The 18372-nt window shown below is 40.9% G+C and overlaps 1 protein-coding gene across 1 annotated transcript in view; it reads right to left on the bottom strand.

The window, feature by feature from the left end:
* GUCA1C (guanylate cyclase activator 1C) overlaps positions 1-18372 on the bottom strand; it is a 92165-nt gene that overhangs the window by 28935 nt on the left and 44858 nt on the right. The window lies entirely within an intron of this gene.

Raw genomic sequence — 18372 nt, 5'->3', positions numbered from 1 at the left:
ATTGTTTTTCTTGTGAAATCACCAATAAGTTTGATGTGTCACATGACCCTCTTCCTATTGAAAAAACAAAAGTTGGACTCATCACCCATCTTGAAAAGTTCCCCCCCTCACATATACTAATGTTGCACAAACAGGAAGTTAAAGGGGTACTCCGCCCCTAGACATCTTATCCCCTATCCATAGGATAGGGGATAAGATGTCAGATCGCCGCGGTCCGGCTGCTGGGGATCCCCGGGATCCCCGCTGCGGCACAGCGCTATCATTACAGCACAGAGCGAGTTCGCTCTGCATGTAATGATGGGCAATACAGGGGCCGGAGCATCGTTACGTCACGGCTCCGCCTCTCGTCACGTTACGGCCCGCCCCTTTCAATACAAGTCTAGGGGAGGGAGCGTGGTGGTCGTCACGCCCCCTCCCATAGACTTGCATTAAGGGGACAGGCTGTGATGTCACGAGGGGCGGAGCCATGAAGTCACGCTGCTCCGTCCCCTGTATTGCCCGTCATTACGCACAGAGTGAACTCGCTCTGTGCAGTAATGATAGCGCAGTGCCGCAGCGGGGATCCCGGGGCTCCCCAGCAGCGGGACCGTGGCGATCTGACATCTTATCCCCTATCCTATGGATAGGGGATAAGATGTCTAGGGGCGGAGTACCCCTTTAATATCCCCAACCATTCATATTTTATTAAGGTGTATCCATATAAATGGCCCACCCTGTACATACTGTGGAAATGTACACAATGGCCCTCATTGGAGAACTGTATAAATTGTGGTGGAAAAAGTATGGGGAAATGCACTTCACTCTATATTTATTAATGATGTGCCAAATTTTCCTTTTCATCAGAGAAAGTGGTCACTTTCAGCTATGTATCTCAAATGTGGGTGTGATTCTTTTGTTTTACCATCCAAGTCATTAATTACATTTTCTGTCATGTCTTTGGTGTCTTTTTCCTCTGTACTTTTTCATATATAAAAGAGAGGTAAAATAAACGCAAACCTCTTTGTTTGGTCTTTTGGGTGCACTTTTGCGCAACTGAGTTGAAGAATATAATTGAAAACTCAATAATAATTTGATATGAAAATAAAAAAACTAAAACAAAACTAAAACAACCCACAAATAAGTGATAAATTACAGTAGGTCCAATGGTTCACATTTACTATTGGAGTAGCTAAGGAACTGTGCACAGCAATTAAGCAAAATTTGTATTGCAATCAAAGCAGTAAAATGCACCTCTCTCTGGGCTACAATGTGATGTTCTGTGCCATAAAAAAGCACCAACATTTTGACATATCTGTTCAAAGTTCATTTTCAGATGAGCAAAGTAGCCCCCACTTTTTTTTTTACACAAAAAGGTAATTTTTAATTCTTTGAAGTTCACATGTTTACATCTGCACGCATTTGTATTTAAAAACATTAATATTGTGTATTCATGCTTAAAGGGGTATTCCAGGAAAAAACTTTTTTTTTAATATCAACTGGCTCCAGAAAGTTAAACAGATTTGTAAATTACTTCTATTAAAAAATCTTAATCCTTTCAATTAATATCAGCTGCTGAAGTTGAGTTGCTGTTTTCTGCACTGGCAACAGTGCTCTCTGCTGACATCTCTGCTTTTCTCGGGAACTGCACAGAGTAGAAGAGGTTTGCTATGGGGATTTGCTTCTTAACTGGGCGGTTCCAGAGACAGGTGTCATCAGAGAGCACTTAGACAGAAAATAACAACTCAACTTCAGAAGCTAATAAGTACTGAAAGGATTAAGATTTTTTAATAGAAGTAATTTACAAATCTAATAATGCTTTATTGCAAGAGAACTGTGGACATGAACACAAGACGGCAGGATACCGGCAGGAACGCTAGGACACACACACGTGTAGTACTAGCACAGCACTACACGGGTGAGTGCGATTTTCTTCTTCTGCTTTGATTAAACAGTGATTTGTGCCTTTCCCTACCAGCACCCCGTTTTGCATCACCAGTGATCTCTCTGCACTCCATACGTACGGATCCAATCATACCATTGCATACCCTTTGCTCGCCAGTGCTGTGCCGGACATTCATTTCTGCATCTATATGCTTTAAATAATTTACAAATCTGTTTAACTTTCTGGAGCCAGTTGATATATATAAAAAAAGTTTTTTCCTGGATAACCCCTTTAACCTCTCAATAATCACCAATACACCTTTATATGGCACCTGGCTATCATTGAAAATTGAGTGGGTTCACAAGCCGCTCTATATGCGAGAGGTGCCAGCTGTATCTGTAGGTGCCAGCAGTTGCCGATGTAGACTGATGCCTCTAACCACCGGCATTATAATACAGTTTGATCCAGGTAGTTTAACCCTCTGAATTTTTAAGCCTTTGTGAGCTGAAAGGTGCCGCACCTGTCAGGAGTCCAATTGGCACCCTTTTATTGTGTGGATCGATTGCCATGGCATCTAGAGCCCTTCTGAAGGCTTCTGTGCCTGCCATGACAGATTTGCTCATACAGTCAGTCTGTTCTAGAAAATTAGTAATTTGACACTTTATTACCAAACATTAGCAATCAAATGATTGCTTTTAAAAGCCCAATGGGGGTCAAAAAATGGGTTAAAAAAGTAAAATTATAAAAAGGCTTCTTAAAATATAAAAATAACCCAATTAATAATAACAGTTTTATTCCCCCCCCCTTTCCCTTTTTCACATAACGTGCTAATGAAATAAAGATGTAGTTCTTCCAAGTATCTGCGAGACAAGTTTTTTTTAAAGGGGCAGTGACCAAATCATCATTCTCGTGGACTATCAAAGTTACATACAAGAGACTATGGATGTACTGTATTTGCAAAAGGAATTCAGTAAAGTTGTTTACAAAAAGGGTATTTGTGGAGTTCACAAAGGAATATTCGGCTTAACACCCCTCAGCTACGTGACACAAATATCATATACCTCTCATGGCTACCACATGTCAATGAAAAACACAAACGTGTGTAAAACACAAAAGAGGCACCAATGTGCATAAGTCCTCACTTCAGAATATCTGGGGAATAAGAACGGAGTCCTGTATTTATTTTACACAATGAGAGAAATTACACTGTTCTTTTGGCCAGTAACAGACAGATACTTTTAAGCTGAATGGGAAATATTGGCTAGTTGGCAGCTATGTAATATACATATTCAATTTGTAATAATACATACTGCTTTGAATTATTCATCAGATGTTTTTAACTTTGTGCCATCTGTTGAGTGATCAAGGTATTTTTATGATAATTTGTCCCTTTTCTCTCTCATATTGTATAGTTAGTGGCCATATGGCCTAGGATTATTCTGCTATTATGTATGTGAGAAGCAAATGGTTGAAGACAGTTAAAATAAAAATACTTTACATTGCAATTTTTTTCTGTGTGGTTGCTGCCATTAACCAACCTAACCATGACAATTATATATAATATGAGACCTGTGATATACCAACCAGTGTAAAGATTTAATATAGGAACAACTCAATAATATACCTGAATGGCCATCTGGTAAAATCTTTCTATAATAATGCAGTTGAGGGTTTATCACAAGCACCTGTGCATCTGAATAGTCTGAATACTGTCTACCTGCCAGTGCTTTGGATATTAGGAACCAAATTTGAGGTACACACATGTGATACTGTTATGGGCTGTGCTTTTAATCCACATATGTATTATATTCACCTCTTATTTTGAGCTTAATAAAATTTTCATTTCATGTATTGAGACCTAAGTCATTTTGTATGCTGTTAAAAAATAAATAATGGGGCGAAAATCACATGAGAATTGCGAGACCACCATCACACACAGGTACAGACACTATATGATGAACTACACTAACTTTACAGCCACCGCATTCGTTTGAACGGATCATGGAGCGTTGATCCAGAAAAAGCGTGAGTAATTGAGTGCCGTTCCTCGCAAAGAATAGCTAGAGCAATCGTGGTATAAAAGCTCAAGCCTTTATTAGATTGTGAAACTTAAGTTTTGAACCCACTTGGATTCTTTGTCAGGCACACGTATTCTACAAAGGTAAGTGTGGTAAGTTAAAACACAAATGCATTCACTTCCGGTTCAACCGTTATTGAAAGAGCTTTATTGATCGGTTAGTCATTACAAGTCATACAATAAATTGCAATCACACAAAGCATGACAGTACAATACACAGCAAAGGTTCCCTAAGCTATACATCGCACAGCATGCTACTCTAACACTCCACTCAATCCTGTAAAAGAAAAGCACAAGAAATAGAAAAATCCAAACGATACAATCTGTGATCGGGGTAGGGGTGTGGGCAATAGGGCGGGGCTGGGAGCATGGGGGAGTGGGTGACTATGTGGGGGTAGGGAATGGGCGGATCACAGGGCCAAACTACTGGGCTGTAACTTCAGGGGGACAAGGGGGAAGGAGAGGGGTCTTCACTCCTCTTCTTCATTGACGGGCGGACATTTCAAGATTGAATTGTCTCTGAGCAAGTTCTGGATGAACCTGCGGCAGTTCCGGACGGATATGTTCTCCCTGTTGATCATGAGGCAGTTCCTGGCAAGCCACACAGCATCCTTAAAACAGTTCATAAGGCACCAGGTCTCCTGGATTGCCTCCATGTAGTGGGTCCCAGGGAACAGACCAGTTCAACCAGTTCATGGTATCGTAAAATATAATTGTAAGGGTCACGGCAGGTGGTGAATCCTCTGGGCCTGTGTGGATGATGAAGTGAGCCGTGCCAGGGAGTAGAGTGTAAGGTTACGCTGGTTTTCACCACAGCCCTCCGCAAAGCGGGATGGACTTGCTGCGGCAGTCGGCATCCAGGTCCCTACCCCTGGCATGACTCATCCACACAGGTTGCTGGGATGTGCTGTGGCACAGAAGGAAACTGGCAAGTCGAGGTAGCAGTAGGTCAGGGCAGGCGGCAGAGGTGCCGGGTCTGATAACGGAACAAGGATCAGGTACCCAAATATCAGGAACACAGAAACACCGTAGCTTTCTCTAGGGCACAAAGGCAACAAAGATCTGGCAGGGAACAAAGTGAGAAGCTGATACTTAAAGACAGGGTGCAGGTGTAGACACTTAATTAAATGAGTACTGGCCCTTTAAATGTAAGAGCTCCGGCACGCGCGCCCTAAGAGGCGGGGGCACACGCGCTGGGGCTGTGAGAACAGGAAGAGCAGGGAGGTGAGTGACGGGCTGGGATTCGCATGCGGGCGCATCCCAAGATGCGAATCCCAGCCCCGCCGGCAGCGGGGACATGACAAGAGAGGGCTCACTGCCAGTGTGTCTGGCTGGAGAGCAGATGTTACAATAATTATAAATTTACTGCAGAAAATACTTTGAACATAATTGCTGGTTTAAATGTACAAATTGCCCAACTCATGGTGAGTAAAATTTGTTGCTACATTTACGGTTATGTTTAGTGCACGGACAATTCCATTGCTGGCGCATGTGCCTTTTGTTAATAAATGGTAACAGTTTTTTTATTTTTAAGTGTGGAGTGCACTGCCTCCACCTTCAGTGCATCCCAGATCTCCTGCGGATGGTGAGTGGACTTTTATTCATATTATGGTTTCGGTAACTTCATTTAAACCTCGGGGAGCAATTGTGGATAATTTACAGCAGACTTCATGCTTCTTCAGGGTTTCAAAACAACTAGAGATGTTTACTTTAATTTATTTGATGGGGATGATTTTGATTGGATTTATTACAAGTGTATGAAATACAGTACAATGCTGGGAGACTTCGTGTAGGAGAAATTTCTTTTGGTGTTCTGTCTGTGCTTATTCATCTGACAGTGTAATGGTTGTGTGGTCCTGCCCACATATTGGAGTCCACATTTACATTCGATCATGTAGATGACGTAGAATGATTGCCATGTGAGCCTTTGTTTGATCATAAAAAATTCTCCTGTTTGTTTTCAAATGATTTTGTCAGTTTTATGCTGAATTTCATCACAGCACAAGCATCTTTTAGTATTACATCGATAACGCCCTCCTGGAAGAACCTGATTATAGTTGGTCTCTCTGTGCTGTCTCATTTGACTAGGGGCTAACAGATCTTTCAGAGTAGGTGCCCTCCGATAAGTCATTTTTGGCTTTTCCTTGATTTTGTCTTTCAAGTATATGTCACTTTTTAGAATGTGCCAATTTCTTCTCAGGATTGTTTTTATTTCTGTTGCTTCACTGCTGATTGTGGTGATAAAATGTATTTCTTGAAGGTTGTGTATTGGATCTTCATTCTTCTCTGTTCTCTTCTCGGTTTTCTTCAGGCATTCCTGTTGTGTTTTTGTTTTTACTCTGTTCAATGCCGATTTTATGATTTGTTGTGGACATTTCTTTTCTCTGAATCTTTTTTTTTTCTTTAGAATTTTAGCCTGTGTTTTAAATGTGTGTTCGTCTGTGCAAATTTTTTCTGATCCTTTTAAACTGGCTATTTGGGACATTTTTCAGCCATGGTTTGAAGTGTCCACTGTTGAATTTCAAATAGCTGTTGAAGTCCACAGTTTTGAAGTAAGTGGAGGTGATGAATTTGGAATCATTGTGGGAGATGTTTAGATCCAGAAAATGTACCATGTTGTCGCTGGCTTCCAGTGTAAATTTAATTCCCCAGGGATTATTATTCAGGGTGTGAGAAAGTAATTGGACAGATTCTTTCCAAAGGAAGAACAAATCGTCTATGTATCAACGATCGTACATGATTCTTGATGTTTGGTTGGATTACCATATATGAACTGTTCTTCAAAAATTTCCATGTAGAGATTAGCGTAAACTGGGGCGACCGTTCCCCTTAACTGAAAGTACACTTCTTTGTTGTAGATGAAGTAGTTGTTGTACAGAATAAATGTAAGACCTTCTTGTAAAAACTCTTTCTGGGATGATTTCAATTCAGAGTCAGCAGAGATGTATTTCCATAGATAGTCCAGACCCAATTCATGTTTTATATTGGTATACAGTGCTGAATGGTCGCATGTCATTAATTGTATACCAGGTTCCCATTCCATTTCCATTAGACCCTCAATTAATTGGGTTCAGTCCTGTAGGTAGCTTGACAGGTTTATTACATATTTTTGTAGAAACAAATCGATGTAGTGAGCCAAAAAACTGGTATTAGAATTTGTGTTGGAAATTATGAGGTGACCCGGTGGATTCTTTTTGGAATGAAATAAAAGTATGGTTTATTGCCATTTGTACTCCTGAGGTATTTCAATTCTTCTTTGTTTAAAATGCTGTTACTTTGTGCTTTATTGATCATAGCATGTAGGTTTTTTTTTTCAATCTGGAGAATGGGTCTCCTTTTATTTTGGTGTAAAATTCTGTATCAGACAAAATGTTGGATGCCTCATTTTCATAATATGAGTAATCAAGTACCACCAGCCCCCTCCCCCCCTTTATTGGCTGCCCGAATAACGATTTAATTGTTTTTCTGAAGGTCTTTAATAGCTTTTTTCTCTTTATTAGTGAGATTAATTTTGTTTGAAGAAGTTTTGTATCTGGTTAATTTATTGAATTCTTGAAGGACAATTTCTTCAAAGACTTCTATGTGGGGTCCTTGTGCTTGTACGAGGTAGAAGGAGGATGGTAGTTTGACTGTTTGGTGTTTGATGTCATCATCCATTATTGATATTGGTGGGGGTCTTTTTTCCCATTTTTTTTTTATGGAAAAGAAGCGTTGTAACATAAGTTTTCTTACAAATTTACTTAAATCCAAAAGTAAATGGAACGGGTCTATTTGGTGTGTGGGGCAAAAGGAGAGACCCTTTTCTAGGAGAGTTCTTTCACATGGATTAAGGGTATATTTTGATAGGTTGAATATTTTTATTGTTGCGCCATAGGCTTTTCCATTCATAGTTTAATTTTCTAAGCGTTTCGATGGCTTTTGGCTTTTCGGTTCTGCTTTCCTCCTCGTTTCCCTAGTTTTCTTCTGCTTTTCGTTTGCTACTGTTCTTTTGGAATATTGTTGGTATGATAGATTCTTCCTTTTTGTTGCCTACCCCTAAAAAATGACATGAAGTGGACATGAAGTGGATTTTCTCCACTCTCAGTTATATGGTCAGATTCCTGGGGAGGTATATGGTCTATTGTTAGCGGTGATCATTTTTCCAGATTGGGATCTTTATTTTTTTTTCAATTGGGCCAGCGATCTCATATTGCTTGGGTTGTCCACTATGGTGACATTTTTATCTTCATTGTTTTTGAACAACTCCCTTGGTACACCTTCAATTGAATTATTAGGTGACATAGATGTTTCATGTACCAATATTTCAAAGATGTTGTTATTCCTTTGTTGCTTCCTTTGTTTCCATCGAACAAATAAAAGCCCTGAAATAGAAACCCTGAAAAAACGTGAAGCCCCCGAGGTTTAAATTAAGTCACCGAAACCATAATATGAATAGAAGTCCACTCACCATCCCCAGGAGTTTCGGGATGCACAGAAGGTGGAGGCAGTGCACTCCACACTTAAAAATAAAAAACTGTTACCATTTACTAACAAAAGGCGCATGCGCCAACAATGGAATAGTCCGTACACTAAACATAACTATAAATGTACCAACAAATTTTACTCACCATGAGTTGGAAAATTTGTACATTAACCCCAGCAATAATGTTCCAAGTATTTTCTGCAGTAAATGTATAATTATATTTTATGATACAGTGACCCGATTGAACCGGAAGTGAATGCATTTGTGTTTTAAATGACCACACTTACCTTTGTAGAATACGTGTGCCTAACGAAGAATCCAAGTGGGTTCGAAACTTAAGTTGCACAATCTAATAAAGGCTTGAGCTTTTGTACCACGATTGCTCTACCAAGCCTTTCCGAGGAATGGTGCTAAATTATCCACGCATGATCTATGCAAACGATTGAAGATTACCATACCACTGCCCTGAAAGGCTCTGAGCACAACACTATCCGGTAAGCGGGGTTGCTTACCTGTTTTGGGCATCCCTGAACTTTAACCTATTGCACTAGGATCGCACGTTTTTTCTTTTTCCTTATTTTTTTTACAGCCACTGCAGCATAGACAAGTAAAAAAAAAATCCTGGAATACCTCTTTAACTAATAGGTCTTCCCTTCTCTAATAATCTAAAACTAACATCCTCTTTAATCCGAACCTCTCACTCCCGTCTCCAAGAATTTGCTTGTGCTGCACCATTTCTCTAGAATACCATACACCAAACCCTCAGTAGCCAAAGTCAAGAGTTTTAAACATGTTCTCCTGCACTATCAATTTGTCCCCCCACTATCATCCAGCATTGCCTCCCTATGCTTGATAACATTAAGAGATGGATTAGTGTCTCTTTTACATCCACCTTTATGGAAATTTGGGATTTTTTTCTCAACCTCAGACTCCACAAGAATAAATAAAACTAAAAAACCTGTCCTGTAGTTCTAAATTTGTCATTTTCTTGATAAATTGCTCATACAGGGCGTCCATATGTACAGTAAACCACAGAAGCAAATCTAGTTAAGATTTCAAGCACAAATAGGATGCGTGAAACAAAGGCCTTTAAGACATCTCAATGTACAAATGGTGATGTTTTGGGGGACATTTACTAATGTGCTTATGCCGTTATTTTGGCAGACATTAGGCGCATGTTTGGGTGCCTCTTTTTTGTGCCTTTTTGTTTTATGCTCATTTTCAAAACTGGCTGTGAAATCCAGCAGAGCACGTTTTTAGATAGAGAGGACAATATTTTGTATGTGCGCCTTCTTATTAAAAGGGTACATAAAAGGACACATCTGGCCCAAAAAAGAAAATACGCAGAGTCATTCCATTGTGGCAGGAGCCAGCAAATCTGGGCTAAAATTCAAAAGGTGCAATATTCATTAAGGCCATGTGCATTAATAGTAAATTTGGCACATTAGCCAAAAAAAAAGTCCTAAAAATTCTGCCAGGAAAACTGCATCCTACAGCCAACGTTGATAAATGTCCATTATATGTGTAGTGTCCAACATATATAGAAAATCAGGCAAAAAAAGGAGAAGGGAGGAGAAATAGTGAGGGGAGATGGTAAGGAGGAGAAAGGCAGAAGAAAGGGGTGAGATAGTGAAAAGAAGGTGTCGCAGGGCCCTTGCGGCTCTCCCTGCACAATATAGATATTAAGCATATAAAAAATAATAATAATAAATACTAGATAATATTAAAAGCAGATAAAAAGTCCCCTTGGAGAACTACTTATAAGTAGTTTTAAATAAAAGCATATATAAGTACGTAGATCCAATAATTATATCTCAGTTTTTTGTGTATAGACAATAGCCACAGAGTATCCTGTAAGAGAAATCCTGTAAAACAAAACTCCTGTGGAGGAAAGCAATAATGCTACTGTGTAGCACAGCAACAGTTTCACTGCTTGGATTGTGGCAAAGGTGACAATCAAATGGCTGCTATGCACCTCAATCTGTGTAATCCTGTGTATAGAAAGTTGGTGAGACTGTGTCCTGCTCACCCGGTCCGGCTGGGCAGCAGCCTGGCATGCTCCTCTGTCGGCTCACACTGCTTCTCAACACTTCAAGCCGTGCAAGGCGGCTGCTGCTTAAGCAGACTGCTTTGCTCAGCAAATGCACGGTAGCAGGGGCGATGTGCAGATAGCGTTGAGTGGTATTGGTGTCCTCGTTGCTACTGGGTGCCGCTGGACATGCTCGGAGCTGGAAAAAGGCGCTCAGTTTGAATACTAATCAGTAATCCAGATGTTCAAAGCTGGTATCTTGTTAGTCACTGTAAAGCAAAGTCGGGATACTCTGGGTACGTCTCTCCTTGGTCACTGTGGGACAAAAAGAATCACACTGTAGGTAGTCATTTAGACGCGTTTCAGGAGCCTCCTCCTTTCTTCAGTAGGCCTTTTGGCTAAGATCAAGTGTAGTACCTTTCCTGGTATCTTGTTAGTCACTGTAAAGCAAAGTCGGGATACTCTGGGTACGTCTCTCCTTGGTCACTGTAGGACAAAAAGAATCACACTGTAGGTAGTCATTTAGACGCGTTTCAGGAGCCTCCTCTTTTCTTCAGTAGGCCTTTTGGCTAAGATCAAGTGTAGTACCTTTCCTATTAGTTGGTGGTGTGGAAGACCACCAAGGCAGGATGGGGAACCACACAGTAGGACGGGTGTACCAGGGATGGCTGTATAGCACAGCAGTCATCCCCGATGAGACCTGTTCCCTGCTGGATCTGACCTTAAGGTCCGGGTAGAGTGAAGGTCGAGGTGCACAAGTGCCCTGGGAGTGGTGACCCCAGGGTGCCGGAATTCACTTGGGATTGGCAACCCCACTTGAATGAAAGCACATAGCACTTTTTCTCTCACTCTTCTGGGCACTCACCCTTAGTATCCCGGCCTTCCGGCTAGGATCGGGGAATTTTTATAGATCCGGTCGGATGTCCGGGCAGTATTACACACTGCGCACATCCACTTATTAATTTTTATTTATTTTTTCGTCACTGTGTCCACTTTTTGTGTTCGTTTTGCCCACTAGGATTTGGTAGGGTGCGGTAGCCCTTCTGGGTGTCCCTCCTGCCGGTCTAGGGGAGGTGTGTGTGGCCATTAGGTTTCTCACCTCCCTGCTATTCCCCGTGGCATCCTGTTTCGGCAGGATGCCAAACCGATTTTACTGGTTCCTTGGTGACAACCTGGTTAACGCCTAGTTGTCTGCCAGGAACACTTTCGGTCCCTAAGTAGCTTTGGCGAAAGGGGACATCGTACCTGGAACCTTGCAGGTGCCTTTTGGCCCGGAGGCGAAGGGTTTGGTTTGTTGGGTGTCCTCTCTCCTTTCGGAGAAGGGCTTGCGATAGACCGCATCCTCAGGCACATTTTTTTGTGTGAACACTTGCACTTTTTACTTGCACTTGGGTGATTTGAGAGCACATACCTCGGCTTTCAAAAAAAAAAAAAAAAAAAGAAAGTAGGCTACTGAAGAAAGAAGGAGCCTCCTGAAACGCATCTAGCTGACTACCTACAGCGTGATTTTTTGCCCTACAGTGACCAAGGAAAGATGTGCCCAAAGTATCCCAACTTTGCTTTAAAGTGACTAACAAGATACCGGTTTTGAACATCTGATTAGTATTCAAACTGAGCGCCTTTTTCCAGCTCCGAGCGTGCCCATCGGCACCCAGTAGCAACCACTCACCACTATCTGCACATCGCCCCTACTCCGGTGCATTTGCTGAGCAAAGCAGTCTTGCCTAACCAGTAGCCGCCTTGCACGGCTTGAAGTGTTGAGAAGCAGTGTGAGCCGACAGAGGAGCATGCCAGGCTGCTGCCCAGCCAGACCGGGTGAGCAGGACACAGTCCCACCAACTTTCTATCCACAGGATTACACCGATTGAGGTGCATAGCAGCCATTTGATTGTCACCTTTGTCACAATCCAAGCATTGAAACTGTTGCTGTGCTACACAGTAGCATTATTGCTTTCCTCCACAGGAGTTTTGTTTTACAGGATTTCTCTTACAGGATACTCTGTGGCTATTGTCTATACACAAAAAACTGAGATATAATTATTGGATCTACGGACTTATATATGCTTTTTTCACACTACTTACAAGTAGTTCTCCAACTGCTTTTAATTAATATTATCTAGTATTTATTATTATTATTATTTTTTTTTATATGCTTAATATCTATATTGTGCAGGGAGAGCCGCAAGGGCCCTGCGGGGCCTTCCCTGTTGTACATTTAATAGCCATTAAATATTTATTGTTAATATTGGTCCTATCACAGCTTTCTTTCTCTTATTCCTCTTTTTTTTCCACTTCTCACACCTTCTTTTCACTATCTCACCCCTTTCTTCTGCCTTTCCCCTCCTTACCATCTCCCCTCACTATTTCTCCTCCCTTCTCTTCTTTGTTCTGACCAGATCATCCAATAGAGAACATTGAGGATTGTACTTTTTGCCCGATTTTCTGCATATATTAGCCAATAGCACCCAGGGTATTGTGTGCTTTCAGTTAACCTCGGTTCTCAATAATATAATCTATTTTTGTTGAGCTGTACAGACACTTATTTTCTATATATGTGTAATGTCCATTGAACAGATTCATCTTGTAGACACAGTTGTCAGAATATTTTAATCTGTAAAACATGTCAAATATTTTTTTTTTATCCTTTCTGTATAATTAATTTATGTTTTAGTTTTCTTTTCTCTTAATTCAATTGTTTACATTTCATACATATTAAGAGAACTGTATGATCTAATAAAGTAACTTAAATGTATTTAGTGGTTGTCTAATGAAGCATTCATCTCTCAATACTCATACTTTGTAATGACAGCTTTTATTTAACCATAACAAAATATATAATTTCAGAGGTGAAAGTGAAAAGAAAAATGCAACAGGTTTTGTCTATGGGGCTGTTTGAGGGCTATTTTTTTGAGATTTCAGTAGTTTTTATTGGTGCTGTTTTGGTGTTAGCAGGATATTTTGGCTTTGGCTAAAAATATACAGTGGCAGTTTTCTAAAAAAAAAAAAAAAAAAACCCTGCCAAATAAAATCCCAGCCTTAGAGGAAATGGCAGCATTATTTCTGGTTGGTATACTGGATGGGTTAAGAAATTTTTCTGATGTCCACTTATGGGTGGAGCTGGATTCAGCGCAGAGCTAGAGAGGCAGACTTCCTCTAGTGCCTGAAGCTGATTCTTCCTCCGACCAGTAAGTGGAGGCAGCACAGGAGTGAGTACAGGCTATAAGTGTACATTGATGCTGTGCTCCTGTACAGTACAGTACCGCTTACATCATTGTGAACTGTGAGATAACTGACCCCCCCAGTGCGTGACACCCCCCCTTGACTGAAAGTGGTAGAAGTGTGATTACAGCAATCACACTCCTATCACCTAGAGACAGCTGGTGCAGCACTAAAGGTAACTGCAGTATAAGACATATTGTAACAGAAGAATAGTAAGTGCAGCTCTCGGGGTGACAGGAGGATTAGACATGATGTAATACCAGAATAGAGGCTGCAGCTCTGGAGGTGACTGGAGGATAATACATGATGAAATAGCAGAATACTGAGGTGACTAGAGTATGAGATATGATGCAAGAGTAGAATAGTGAGAGCAGCTCTGGAGGTGACAAGAGAATAAGACAAGATGTAACGGCAGAATTGTGACTACAGCTCTGGAGGTGACTGGAGGATAAGACACTAACAGCAGAATAGTGTGCGCACACACACACACACACACATACTTGTACTATGTGCATTGTATCCGCTTTGTCTTTTTGCTTGTATCCTGTTTGTTTCAGCTCTGCATCGCTTGACTGTGCTCAGAAAGCAACTGTGGTAGCCCAATACAGGAGTTGCACCCCTGTACCATTGCTGCCCTTTACCTATGTGCCCTGTATAGTTAAACAATGTATATGTTATCCAATGCAATGTACATTATTTGTTCTATGCCTTTAAGTACTGTTGTCATGTGATTGTAACCAAGGAAGGTACCAGTGGCCATGTGACCTACAGGGTGACCTATGGGATCCCTCCAGAGTCTCCCTCATATAAACCCTGGATTCCTGGTTGGAGCTAGTTCAGTATCTTATGCTCTCCTCTACTGAGTTCAGCAAGGTCAAGTCTGGAGAGAGTGCTTGGTGTCCTAAAGAGGCCTAAAGTCTACCATGCAGCAACGGATCCACAAGTCCACTACCCCCCAGGTCCAAGTCAAAACCTTGTAAGCTAAAAACAGGGTAAAGTCATTCTCAGTCAAGTGAGTCGAAGTCAATCTGTCTCAAGTCAGCATGGCCCTGCATCAAATTGTCCAAGTCCACTATAAGTCCCAGCAAGCCCTGTTGTCTCTGAAGTTACTGGTCACCTTCTTGGGCCTAGCCAAGCTGTATAGACTGTTACACCTGTCTGATTCAGTATAACTGCGGCTGTTCTGTAACTTGGCGTCGGAGTCATTATTTGCCCCCGTGCCTGTCCCAGGATCCAGCGGGTGGTGTAAAGGTAAAACCACACCCTGGTATCACGAACACAAGGGTTAATGCCATTTGCCACTAGGGTAATTCCATCTGCCCTCATCACACCCTCACGACACAACATACTTATTATAGAAAGGCTACAGAAAGTATGTAGCATTTACATAACAATTGAAAGTTCAGCACACATTACTCGAGCTTCTTTAGATGATTTTTTTTGCCTAGAAGCTTTTCAGACTGTGCTTGAATAATTTTCCTAAATCACTGTGGAAAGAACTACACAACTTCCTCTGGAGAATACAGCAGCTGATAAGTACTGGAAGGAATAATATTTTAAATAGAAGTAATTTACAAATCTGTTTAACTATATGGCACTAATTTGGCACACTTTTCGCTTGGTCTCTTTGTCTCCCCGCTGTGCAGACTGTATCATTTTTGATGTGATGTGAAAATGAACTAACAGGATCTCTGCAACTGGTGAGTACTTCATCTTATTTTACTATTTGGACATTGTTTCTTATTCCATTGTTGTCAATGAAATATCAGCCCTTATTTCTATGACTATTAAACTAATTGGCATGTTCTTTATTTAAAAAAAAAAAAAAAAAAAAAAAAAAGTTTTAAGTTGAATTAAAAAACAGCTGAACTAAAAAAAAAAGGATTTAACCTATGTTGTAACATTTATGTTTCCTGTTAAAAGGGTTATCCAAGAATCGAAAAAGAGAGATAATTTCTTTCAAAGACTGCTCCCTGTCTGTCTCCAGGCTGTGGTTCTGCAGCTCAGTTTCATTGAAGTGAAAGGAGCAAAGTTGTAATACCGTGCCCAATATGGAGACAGACAGGGAGCGGTCTTTGAAAGAAAATAGGTCTGTTTTTCAATTCCTGGACAGCCCCTTTAATATTGAAGAAGACCACCCATTCTGCTAAAATCTTTTGGAAGTCACCACAGACTTGACAATTACAGATTAACCCCTTAACGACGCAGGACGTATATTTACGTCCTGCGCCGGCTCCCGCGATATGAAGCGGGATCGCGCCGCGATCCCGCATCATATCGCGTCGGTCCCGGCGCTAATCAACGGCCGGGACCCGCGGCTAATACCACACATGGCCGATCGCGGCGATGTGCGGTATTAACCCTTTAGAAGCGGCGGTCAAAGCTGACCGCCGCTTCTAAAGTGAAAGTGAAAGTGACCCGGCTGCTCAGTCGGGCTGTTCGGGACCGCCGCGGTGAAATCGCGGCGTCCCGAACAGCTGATCGGACACCGGGAGGGCTCTTACCTGCCTCCCCGGTGTCCGATCGACGAATGACTGCTCCGTGCCTGAGATCCAGGCAGGAGCAGTCAAGCGCCGATAATGCTGATCACAGGCGTGTTAATGCACGCCAGTGATCAGCATAGGAGATCAGTGTGTGCAGTGTTATAGGTCCCTATGGGACCTATAACACTGCAAAAAAAATGTAAAAAAAAAGTGTTAATAAAGGTCATTTAACCCCTTCCCTAATAAAAGTTTGAATCACCCCCCTTTTCCCATAAAAAAAATAAAACAGTGTAAAAAAAATAAAAAATAAACATATGTGGTATCGCCGCGTGCGTAAATGTCCGAACTATAAAAATATATAATTAATTAAACCGCACGGTCAATGGCGTACGCGCAAAAAAATTCCAAAGTCCAAAAAAGTGTATTTTGGTCACTTTTTATATCATTAAAAAATGAATAAAAAGTGATCAAAAAGTCCGATCAAAACAAAAATCATACCGATAAAAACTTCAGATCACGGCGCAAAAAATGAGTCCTCATACCACCCCATACGTGGAAAAATAAAAAAGTTATAGGGGTCAGAAGATGACATTTTTAAACGTATAAATTTTCCTGCATGTAGTTATGATTTTTTCCAGAAGTGCGACAAAATCAAACCTATATAAGTAGGGTATCATTTTAACCGTATGGACCTACAGAATAATGATAAGGTGTAATTTTTACCGAAATATGCACTGCGTAGAAACCAAAGCCCCCAAAAGTAACAAAATGGCGTTTTTTTTTCGATTTTGTCGCACAATGATTTTTTTTTCCGTTTCGCTGTGCATTTTTGGGTAAAATGACTAATGTCACTGCAAAGTAGAATTAGCGACGCAAAAAATAAGCCATAATATGGATTTTTAGGTGGAAAATTGAAAGGGTTATGATTTTTAAAAGGTAAGGAGGAAAAAACGAAAGTGCAAAAACGGAAAAACCCTGAGTCCTTAAGGGGTTAAACCTAAACAAACTTTCTAAATGTCAATATCATTTCAAAACATCCTTACGCACATTGTGACATGGTTATATGAGTCTGTAAGTATGATTCCAACAGACAATTTGAAATTGTTTTATAACATGCAGCATCATCAGGGTCTAAAAGTGCTCCTCTATTTTGATATCACAATGTGTCACCATGGCAGCAATTCATTTCTTTTGAATGCTGAAATATTTTTAGCAAGACAAACAGAGTATAAAATGCTGCTTTTTAAAGCCACCAACCATTGCTTGAAGGATTGGCAACTATCCATAAATTCCTGGACAGTCCAATAAAAAAAAAAAAGACCTTTTTCCTAGTGTTCGTAAAACAACTGATTTTTCACAAATTTGATTGTATTTGTCATTATTTACAATTCTCAATGAATTCTTAGCTGAAGACATACTGTATATCACTTAGTACATTATAGCTCCCCAGTGTGACTGTACAAAATGCTGGTTGTTCTGGATTTTTGGATAATTTATCCAGAAAAGAAATTGAGTTGGCATTGGCTTAGCAGCTATGATCATGAAAGTCACCAACTACTAGTAATGTCAGTAATTTGGGCACAGGTATGATGTTATTTGTGCCCAGGAAGTACATAGCACATATATGGTCATCACTTACAGATATGGATTGGGGAAATACGCTATGCTTCTAAGCAGCAACTTATGGGGAACCTGCTGTCAACTGCTTCATGCTGTCTAAACCAACAGATACAGGTAGCAGGACGCAGGAACACTATGATAATTTTAAAACGAAGTAGCATAGTAACATAGTTCATAAGTTCGAAGAAAAAAAAAAAACAGAGTCCATCAAGGTTAACCTATAACCCCAATGAGTTCCTACTGAGTTGATCCAGAGGAAGTAGTCCTGGGAGTTGATCTCCATGGTTGCTATCCGTCCCAATAGCATTGAGTGATGCATGTTTCCCTAAGAGTGTATAGGGAGAGATGTGTTGCTAAAGTGTGATATCTGTGAATCGCCTGAACGTTTCAGAGTACATCGTAGTATTTCAGCATCCTGCTATCTGTATATGTTTCATGATGTCCATGGTTTTGGCAGCATGGAACAGGTGATAGGTTCCCATTAAAGGGGAACTCCAGCGAAAAACATCTTATCTCCTATCCAAAGGGTAGGGAATAAGATGTATGATCGCGGGGGTCCTGCCAATGGGGACCCCCATAATCTCCAGCGCGGCACCCCAGTCATCCGAACTCCACTCTGTG

Source organism: Hyla sarda, chromosome 2 (genome assembly GCF_029499605.1).
Source record: "Hyla sarda isolate aHylSar1 chromosome 2, aHylSar1.hap1, whole genome shotgun sequence".
Taxonomy (NCBI): Eukaryota; Metazoa; Chordata; class Amphibia; order Anura; family Hylidae; genus Hyla; species Hyla sarda.
Note: the sequence above shows the minus strand (reverse complement) of the source record. Positions and strands in the feature narration are given on the sequence as shown.